Here is an 11,106-nt window from a genome sequence, read left to right on the forward strand (position 1 = left end):
ACCAAGTCCTATTGAACCTTCTGTCATATTGTATAACTGTCCTACTGCATAACTGTCCTCATTCACAACTGTCCTACAGCACCTTCAATGCGCAAGCACAATACTGTTATATGCCTGGATTAGGCCCATGTAGCGAAGCTGCTCGTTTCTTACATTGTCCTATTTTTCACAAATATTTCTGCTGTGACCTTCTGCACAGATTTGAGTGCACGACAATGTTGGATTAGTTTCCTTGAAACTGCTTTGTTTACACATCTAGTTTTACACAGCATGAACACGATGCCTCGTACATCATGTACAAGGCCCTTCCACGCACTATGTACAAAGGTCGTTCTATCTTCATCCACGGGGGGACAGGGCTAACTACATGAGGGTCCCTATAGTTCACCCCCAACCTCCAGAGCATAACTAGGTGCATCTTTCTGTCCCCACTATTTTTCGTGTATGGTCCTGAGCTGTGTGTTTGTGATTAAAACACATTTCATATTTCAAGTAAAAGTTCTGGCTGCACAATTATTTAACTGTATTATGCTTTAGAGAGTTCTTCGTTTCTAACCCTGCACCTTCTCCTTGAGTAAGCCTTGGACAGCTCGACTTCTCTCCTCTGAGAGTCAAGGGGTGAGGGGTTCACTTGGTGCTCAGTCTTGGACCACACAGCCAGAGGACACCAGTGGTGCAAGCTCTCTTTGTTATAGTTTGAGTCCAGTTACCCCAGATTGACACAGAGCTCCTGAAAAAAGTTCAACAATTGCAAGTATTGTAAAATTATCTGTTTAGTATGTTTTTGCAAAATGTTTCGCTGGTAATATTAATTTATCACCAGCGAAACTCTTTTTAATCTGATAATGTTAAGATTTGTACTGAAAAAAATAAAATTACAACCCCAGAATTCATAATGGTCTTAAATGAATGTCTAGGGCTCGGAGGTCCATTTCTCAGTGACTCCAGCTGGCAACCATTGGTAACAGCATGAAGGTTTATATAAATGTTACAATACAGTACAATGATTAGGAAGTTGGAGAAGCCCCTGCCAGGAGTTTAACCTATGACGTCTAGATCATGGGTCTCGCGGATGTGCCTCAACCTACTGAGCTACCTTATAAATGGATGTCATGATACTAACGCTGAAAGAGCCCACGTCTTACTCAAGAGACAAGAATTACATCCAATCTCCATGAAGCAGAGACTTGAATATTAAGAAGCAGAAACCCCTAAAGGGATGAATAGGTGACGAGTATTACACAATATTCCTGCTGTCCTGGAAGCAGCATTTAAAACTCAGAGCAAAATTATTCTGCTTTGCTTGACCTGGTGTCAAAACCTCACTCCAAGAGACCCCCCCCCCCACAACATCGATCGAGTCATCATCCTGTACACAGACTCAAATCTATAGTTTCATCCACTGGCGGAGTCTGCCATTTTTGCCTTACACCAGGAGCACATCAAGGACTGCAGTGCTGCCCCTGACGGCAGCTGCTTCTTGCTCCGTTTAACCTGCAGTGTGGATCAGCAAGCGGCAGGTTCCAGAGCTATATGGAGTAGACAGGCTTGGGAGAGCACTGAGGAGTTTGGCATTTCTTACGTTTAACTAAGTGCCGATAAGAGTAGGCGGCAGGTCTACGTAGGAGTGTTACAATCGTACCGGAATCTTACCCACAAGGAGCAAAAGTAAATATATAATCAAAAGCACAGTCCTAGACATGAGATCAGGTAAGGTAAGGACTGTGGGAACAGAAATTAAACGTACAAAAAAACGACAGCAATCAAATGTGGTAAAAAAAATTAAAATAAATACTCCAGGTCAGAACCAATCTCTTATATGCCCGATTGCTCGGATGTTCGAGAAATCTGTTAAAATACCAGACAAATTTCAATTTCTGAAGGATCCTGCGGGTGGTATGTTGTCAATGACAATGGAAACAAATAAAGACAAAGGCAAATTACAAACACCAATGAAACCCTTTAATACTAATACTAATACTGATGCCCTAAATCAGTCACAAAACAGCAAAGAAATAAAAGATTTGGACCAAATTGAATTTGTCTGGAATGAAAATGAATCTGTGGATCTAGAAATACAAACTGCAGCCCAACAGCTGGGGAAAACTCAAGAACAACCCTCAAAAGATATGAGAAATTGCTATACGACGAAAGAAAACAATATATCTGTAACATCTAATCTGGCTGTCACTACCGCAAACAAACTGCTGTCGCAATCTATGGGATCTAACCAACAAGATTGCCACGATATAACTGACCAAGCTGAGCCGACAGTACAAAGGGTCCCTCTTGAAGTCAACGTTGAGATTACAAAAAGGTCGGGCACAATCTCGACCATCAACAGGAATCCCAAAGGAGCATTTGGACTGACAACATATCCAATGAAGTGGCTGACAACAGTGTAAACAAGGTTGAAATTAGGGAGCAAACACTAGACTCCGTGAGAGCTGAAGAATCCAAAGATGAAACTTTGGAAACTGGAGCAAAACACCAGGGTGTAGTCAAACCCTGGGATATTTTCTACCAAACATCAACCCTTACGCTGGAAGCCCTTCACTATCAATCAAATAAAATGGATATACAAATTGACCTTCTAAAAAATGATGGCAAATAATGTGGCAGGGATTGACAACAAACTGGCCCAATTAAATGACCTGATAATCAGAGTACAAAGAGATAATGAAAAAACATCCTCTGACAGCATCTATGTGCCTATCATGGATAAGCTTTCAGCCTTACCTGCGGTATTAACAAGCATAATAGATGATGCCAAAAGAACCATCCATCACAGTAAGGATAATCCTAAAACAAACATCACAAGTACCATGGGAATGGAAAAAATTACACCTGGGGATGGTACGGACAACTCTATTCCCGTAGGGCCACAACAATTAATAAGTCAATTTGATGATTCAGTTAACATACATATTCTACAGGCAAAGGATTATCTGGACAATGAAATCCCATGTGAAGCTCCGCGTAAACTCTCCAAAAACGATCAAAATTCGATTGATACCGAGCCGAATGGATTCTCAACAATAACAAAACGCCAAAAGAAAAAACTCCGCAAAGCAAGAAAAAATGAGAAACAGAAGGTGAATACTACAAGTATTCCACCTAAGGACCTCAAATCATCTAAATCAGGACCTAACAACTTCTTCCCTATCTTTGGAAAAAAAACAGTAAACGTTCATGGTTCGATAAAAACGAATGAATTACAAAACCAGGAATGGGAAGTAGATAGAGAAGTGGAAGTGGAAGTACGAGTAATAAACAGTATGCCAGAGAGTCTACAAATGGGATCTAACCAGGATAAAAACCTAAACAAGGAAGAAAGAGATCAAACTACTTTTAACTCTGATACAATGAATGGAAGCATCGCTACTAAAGAGACAGAAACAATGAATTCTCATCTCAAAGCATGTATGAAGGAAAATACAAAAAAAGACATTGTCCTAACTGAGAGAAGGGCAGAAAGTAGCCATGACATAATATCTGAACGAGACCACTTGCAGATTAAATGCGTGAATGGGAATAAAACAGTAACATGTACAACGAAACATACTAAAAAAACGGAGGCTGCAAATCAACACAATACTGAAACTAATGAGAAACTCAAATTTACACCAGAATTCCGCTCTAGAGGTAGACATGATATTCTTAATCGAGGGAATTTACTGCGACTTTTCAAATCCATACCTTCCCTCAACAACATTGTATCTAATGATATTATATCTGTTCAATTTATGGAGGATGACCGGAATAGCCAGACCCCAACCTTAATCTCACTATCTTCAATATTTATAGCTGATCAGATAATGAAGGAGCAAATGATATTCAAAACCTGGGGTATAATACTTACCAAACAAATTCCAGAGGTTTACCCTAGTCCTTTTATAGGAGATGAAACTCCACTGAAACATAAGAAGGTAGGGACGAAGACTGTACCAGTCCTAAGAAATGTACTTGCCAGATCTCCAGAAAAAAATGAATGTACCATCTTGCAAAAAGAGGCAGAAAGAAACACAGAAATAAATGTAAAATGGATCAACTTGGCAGTGCATAGTAACCAGAGTCAATGAAATAGAAGTCCACTACAAATTGGAGCTTAAAGCACACACAAAGAAATAATAAGTCTATGTTGCAAAATGCTTACTTGGAATGTGGCTGGACTAAGCGAAAAAACTTCTGATCCTTTATGGCAGGGCTTTGTTAAGCAGTATGATATTTTGGCCTTTCAAGAGACATGGGATATATCATCCAGTTTTTCATTAGATGGCTTTCTTAGTTTCTCAACCCCAGCAGTACCGGGGCTGAGAGGAAGAGCTAAAGGGGGCTTGCTTACACTGTTTTCACTTAACTTGGTGGGGGTTTTCAAAAAAATAGATCCCACCCCTCTGAATTCATTGATAATTGAATGGACCATTTCGGACCAACAAAAACTTCTAATTGTTAATTTTTATAATTCCAGGGCGGGCTCATCTGAGAATGAGTATTTGACTGCCCTGGCAGATTTTCTGTCAGTCTACAAACATGATCGCACTTCTGTCCCAGAGATGGTTATTATGGGAGATTTTAATATTCACCCTTGTGAGGGGGATTGTTATAATGATGTACACGGAGGATCACCTGTGGAGGGGGTCCCCCATTTTGAACATAGTAAGGAGGGTGATGCCCTTGAGAGTCTCCTTGCCAACTCAAACTTATTCGAACCAGGCTTAGGTAATGACGAGATTAGAGCACCTACATTTATTGGGAGGGACGCAAACACAGTTATCAACTATATTTTTGTTTCCCCTGTACCCACAATTTTGGTCCAAAATTCTAACAAATGTTTTCAATGCAATACTCACCGCAGGCTCCCCATCCTCTTGGCCAACCTCTATTATCGTTCCGATTTTCAAGAAAGGGAACAGGGGAGACCCGGCTTGCTACAGGCCAATCTCCCTGCTGGACTCTGCCGTAAAGATCCTAGGCAGAGTTATCTTACAGAGATTGGCTTGAGGGGAGTGGGGTTCTCTCTGATCTCCAGTACGGTTTTAGGGCACATAGGGGGACCATGGATCAATGCCTAAACCTTCATTTCATTATTAGCAAGTACACAGTGGTGAAGGAGGGGCTTCTATATTTGGGTTTTATGGATCTTTCTTCCGCATTTGATTTGGTCAATCGTTCTAAATTATGGTTCATTTTGCGGGATATGGGTTTGGACATTACGTTGGTTAATTTTGTAAATGATCTTCACCAGAACTTGTTGGCTTCTGTTAGGGTAACAAGGGAGGGCAGATGTACCGAGCAATTTAGATCAAGAAGAGGGGTCAGACAAGGTTGCATTCTGGCCCCTCTCCTATTTACGCTCTACATTAACTCTTTGGGTAAATCCTTAGATCTGGCCACCCTGGACGTCCCGCGTATGGGAGGGTCGGCTATACCGGTCCTCCTGTACGCGGACGGCGCCGTCCTACTTTCTCGAACTTATACTGGATTACAAAGATTGTTAGATCATTTTGGCTCCTTTATGGAGGCCTTAGACTTAAAAATCAACACCTCGAAATCCCACGTAATGGTGGCTGGTTTACGTAGGAAATCCATGAAGATCAAAACCTTTAGATGCAATGGAACGCCAATCTCAAGGGTACCTTCCTTTTGTTACTTAGGGGTTTTATTTGATGAAAGAGGGAATTGGGGACCCCAGTTGAAACTCAAGGGTAACGTGGTTGCAAGATCTACCACAGCCCTCATGAATTTTTCAAAAAGATTGGGTGCAAGACCCATGGAGGCTATGATCCGCATTTATAAATCAAAGTGCGTAGCAATTGCCTCATATGGGGCTGATATATGGGGCTATGTTCCAACAACAGGGATCCAAATCATAGAAAATAAGTTCATACGATCCCTTCTGTCACTCCCTCAATCCTCCCCTACATATTCCATCCACTGTGAAGTAGGCTTGGGGTATATTTCTGATCACTTAAAAATGGCCCCTTTATTACGATGGGTTAAAACCTGGCTAAATGAGGAGATCACGCTTAACCACCTAATACTCAAGGACTGTATGGCCCTGGATAGAGTGGATAGAATACCCTGGCTTGCGTATGTCAGAGCGGCATGCGTGAGGCGGGGGCGTCCAGAAATGTATCTATCACCACAGGGTCTCAGGAATGAGGATGTAGGGTGGATCAAGCGCAACTTCCTCAATTTACTTGAGTCGGAAAGGGAGGAAGTTGAACTCAGGAAACCTATGGTGAGATCAATCTATCAACTTGTGATCTCCCCAGTCATGGAACCCTATCTGAAGTATGTGACCAACTCTTACCATCGTTTCCTTTTAGTTAGATTCAGGTTCAACCTCATCCACCTCACACTAGGTACCTATCTGAAGTGGAGGACCCCTGAAGATACTCCACCCTGCACCTGTGATAGTTTCTCTACACAGGACACGCTCCACTTGGTGATGTTTTGCGAGCACTTTCTGGTAGCCCGCAAAAATTTTTTATACCCTGTTCTGAAGGAACTAAAATTCGTCCAGTTGAGGCCTGCCCTCCTACATTTACAAATGCTTGATTCTATGCAGGTTACGCATAGTGTAGCCAGTTGTTTGGTAGCGGCAGCGCGTATAAATAAAATCAGACTCACCCTAATGAATTCACTATCAGGAGGACACATAACTGAATGAGGATTGTCTGAAAATAGGGTTGGGCCTTTATATTCATGATACAGATTTTGTCTCTTTTCTCTTTGCATCAAAGATTTTAACTGTTTTAGATTGTTTGAACTGCAATCATGTGTATATCTTATTTCTGTACAAATTTTAATGTGTATATAATGTGTATATAATGAATTTTTGTATTGTATTGCTTTTATGGTTTTTATTAACCGAAATAAAGATGTATTGACTGACTGACACTGGTGGTATTTCCCCGCCCGACACAGATACATATGGAATTGGCCCATAGATGCTACCGGAGGAGCCTTCAACTTACGACAGGCGTAATTCCTTATGTCCCAATACTGCCACTTATTGGGACACCCAGAGGTAGAGATTTTGTACCAGACGTAGTGCTGACGCCCTGGACTGAAGCAGGAGTCGAGACACTTGGAGACCTGTATGCAGACGGAGCTCTGTTGCTTTTTGCAACCCTGGCGGCGGATACTGGTTTGCCGGTGGGTCAGTTCTTCCTGCATGCAGCCATCATGCGGACGCTGACTTTAAAATGGGGAGACTTAACATTTGAGTCGCCGACTCAGTTGTTGCAGTATCTACATGTAATGGGGGAGGGATCACATGTGGTCCACTGGCTGGTACAGGCCCTGCTTACACACATGTTAAAATCACCGCAGAGACTCCGTGCACGTTGGACTGAGGCCGACCCTGGACTGATAAGGACTGGGAGCGTGTCTTAGCCGGCGCCACACACATACCACGCAATTCACGTTTTAAACTCATACAAACATTCATATTGCATAGAGCGTATCTTTCGCCAGACAAGATCAACAAATACTTTAACATCACCTCCTCTGGTTGTCCGAGATGCCATCTGCTAGATGCTGACCTACTACACATGCTGTGGTCCTGCCCCCTACTGCTGTCCTACTGGCACACAATAACAGAAACACTCACAAGGAGTATTAACACCGAGGTACCGAACACATGGGAGGTTTGCATTTTAGGATTTTACAAACTAACAAAAGCTAACAAATTAAGCTCTACATTTCGTGACTTAGGCCTAATAATGGCGAAACGGTTCATAACCAAGAGATGGAAACAAAGACCCTCTGGAGGTACCCCACTGGTTAAAATCCTTAGAGATCTGGGCACAGGCGGAGAGTACTATTCTTCATAGGGAAGAAACAGCTAGGTTGCGTAAGTTTCCCATCGCACAGGCCTGGGATGATATTCTGAAAGCCATTACACAAGCTAACATCACGTTACATACGCCTCCCAGGCAGCAGGCGGGAAATGATGCCTAAAGTGTTGCCTGGGTGGACCTGACAGGCTGTACTCACAAGACGCCTTGGCCATAGTTGTCGGATTGGGCGATGACCCTGTAGCAGGGTTTCCGTTCTCCCATAGAACTGTGCATAGAGATCTAGAACCTTAGTGAATTAGGGTGACCCTAAACTCACCTTAGTATCCAAAATCCCCTTACCGAACTAGCTACAGTGTCTCATTGGTCATAAAATACTGACCAATGACTTAGACAAACCAGAACATGAACCTGGGTTACCTCAGGTATCGTGGAACACATGAACACTCTTTCGCTCTATAATCATTTCAAACCAAAACTGGGAGTAAAAGAAGACACGTGCAATTTTGAAATATTTATTATTCAATGCAAGGTTCTCAAACGCAGTATCTTATATAATACCAGAATACATATTATAAAGATCAGAGTTATCAGCATAGTCACTAATCCATAGTAAGCAAACGGTGATAGCATATTACAATGCAAAAATCAATAGAAATTCGTATCACCTATATTTCGCGCACCCTATTTAGCATACTATATTATATCTAAGAAGGTCTCATTTGGGTTTTTAGCAGGGCGGGCCCATACCTCTAAATGTCAGTAGGAGAAGATCACATCATCAGCTACCAGCTCTCTACATGCGAAGCACCAAGTGTGTTTTTGCATTCTCAGTAACTCTATCTTAAACCCGCTTAGAGCCCAATGTTGGCAGCAACTGTATTTGTGTTATGTCTAGTGGTGCGAGGATCAGAGCTCCCAGCAACCTTGTGTTAGGTTATTCTTAGAGCGTTCAGCACCCACTGTTCAGACAGTGTACCAAGCACGACAGATATCAGAGCAATAACATATTATTCTCAAATAAATCACATCTTTCGTCTAGGTTGAAAGCTACAATAACAATTATGTGCCGTGTGCAAACTGAAGCCAAAGGAAAATATGTCGTTTAAACATTTAATAAACTCATGCTAACTTAACACAATATATAGAAAAGCAGCATCTATATGACACCCCCCCAATGATCCGAGGACGGTCAAAAAAATATAAGCCAGTACTAAAATAAAGGCATAACATGAAAGCAGAGTTCAACAATATTGAGCCAAGCTAAAAATGTATATAAAATTCATATAAAAATATGTACGAATGCCTATAGTGGCCAAACAAAAATGTAATATAAGTCTCGAACTTGAGGCCGACATAAAATCATAGGCCTAGATCATACCGAAAGTTCGTAAGAAAAAGGCACCATTCAGAATTACTAAAAAGTCACGTGCCATTATAATGAAAGTCTCCAAAGCCACTCATGGGTGGATAGAATATGCAAAATAGGTAGCGACAGCTTCCAACATGAAATCACTGTCATCATCCGAAAACAGTTCAGCCATCCAGTTAAGCAATGGGAAAGAACATACGTACTCCTCCAGCACCGGACCCTCTAGCAACATCAGAGGACAACTCGGTGGGTTCTCAAGAACGCTATGTGCCAGAAACTCATGTGCCGCTGCGGGTATGTCCCACTGACCCATTAGTCCATGCATCGCTGCCAAGGCCATAATCCTTTCGCCAGAACAAACCAACTCGTGAGCAACTACGGGGCCCATCAGGTGATTAAAATCGACTTCAGGAGATAACGGCAAGCAGAGACACAAATCAATGGCCCAGTCAAAATCGCAGCTCAGGCAATGAAACACAGGCTGGACACATGTGAAATAGGAAAATCGAAACGATAATCCAAATGCCGTGCTTAAAGTCGCAAACGGCAGGGTGCCATAGTAATCAAGCATCCGGTTACGAAACAGTGTCAGAAGGAACTGAGCGGCTTCTTGCGCTGGATGGGCATCCATGTTTTAGGAAGCAGAACAATATCAAAACGCCTGCAGCTAAAGCCAGCAAAACAGGGAATCCGCCAAACAGACTTGAAAATATAGAATGGAAAAAGGCGGGGATGACACCAAAAATTTTCTCAAATGTAGTCACGAGACCACTGCCAACCAATTTAAAAAAATGAGCTAAGCCAGACGTGGAGGAGGCATTAAAGATTTGATGAACTAATTCGCAGAAATGAAACGGCAAGTCAGTATTTAAAAGTGCCTGCACCTCTGTGCGTGTGTTAGCTATGTGAAGGACATAAGTTTCACGGGCCGAGCTCAGGGCCACTTCCTTTTGAGACAAAAGAGCCCTTATTCTGCTCAAACCATTGAACTCCGCTTTCAAGGTTGGGATGCGCGGCCAGATGGAAACATCTGAATTCCCATGCGTGGGTGGATATAGCACGTTCTTGCAACACACCACACGTTCTGATACAGTAACCACATAAGCGATACCGACCATTAACCCACAACACTCCTCGTTATTCAAAAGTAAATAACTACCGTTTGTCAATAATGTAAATGTGGGAATAATCGCTGGAACTGGCGTGCCTTTCAAAACACAGGCTAAATTAGGCCAGTCCTGATTACAAGAACCATGCAGCTGGATGTGTCTGCATATCAGTGAACTGTCAGGCGACTGTGTGCATTCTTCACCATTCAGATTCACTTCCTTTCCATCCATCAGACATCTGTAAGTGTAAGGCAAAGACCATGCCTCATGGAGAAAAGCACTGCTCCATATCGCCCTATTGCAATATACCGCATACAATTAGTAAATTTGTATAAAGCAAATGGTAACGTAATAACTCCATGGATAAGCCATGTTGCAGCAGCTGCCTCAGCAACAGAAAAGGGCAAAGATTCTAACTTTTCATTGTGTAACATAGAAAATGATGCATCTCGCATGGAAAGCATGCGCTGCTTGTCAGTCAAATTAAACGGGGCAAATAGGGAGGACACGTTCATGTAACTCCAGGGCACGCGGCCCGCCTTCAGTGTCTGTAGTGTCCAAGCAAACTGCATTACAGAACGCAATTGATTTTGACCATGGTATAATGCGGACACCTCATCATGCACAATGTCAACAACAGAAGAAACAATATTATTCAACGTGTAAATTCGGGAAGAAAGCATGTTAATACTGTTATCTACAACTGCAAGCACTTTCTCCAAATTAGCTTGGTCAATAGCCCTTAGTCGTTTTGCAGCTTCAATTTGTGAAAACTTCCAAATTTCATTGTAAACCGCATAAATCCATCTTTTATTTC

General features: G+C 42.1%; 1 pseudogene; it reads right to left on the reverse strand.

Annotated features, from left to right (window-relative positions):
* Nucleotides 1-7,244: 7,244 nt before the first annotated feature.
* Nucleotides 7,245-10,882, reverse strand: LOC144752396 (uncharacterized; annotated as a pseudogene).
* Nucleotides 10,883-11,106: the final 224 nt, after the last annotated feature.

This window comes from Lissotriton helveticus, chromosome 5_1 (genome assembly GCF_964261635.1).
Source record: "Lissotriton helveticus chromosome 5_1, aLisHel1.1, whole genome shotgun sequence".
NCBI classification, from domain to species: domain Eukaryota; kingdom Metazoa; phylum Chordata; class Amphibia; order Caudata; family Salamandridae; genus Lissotriton; species Lissotriton helveticus.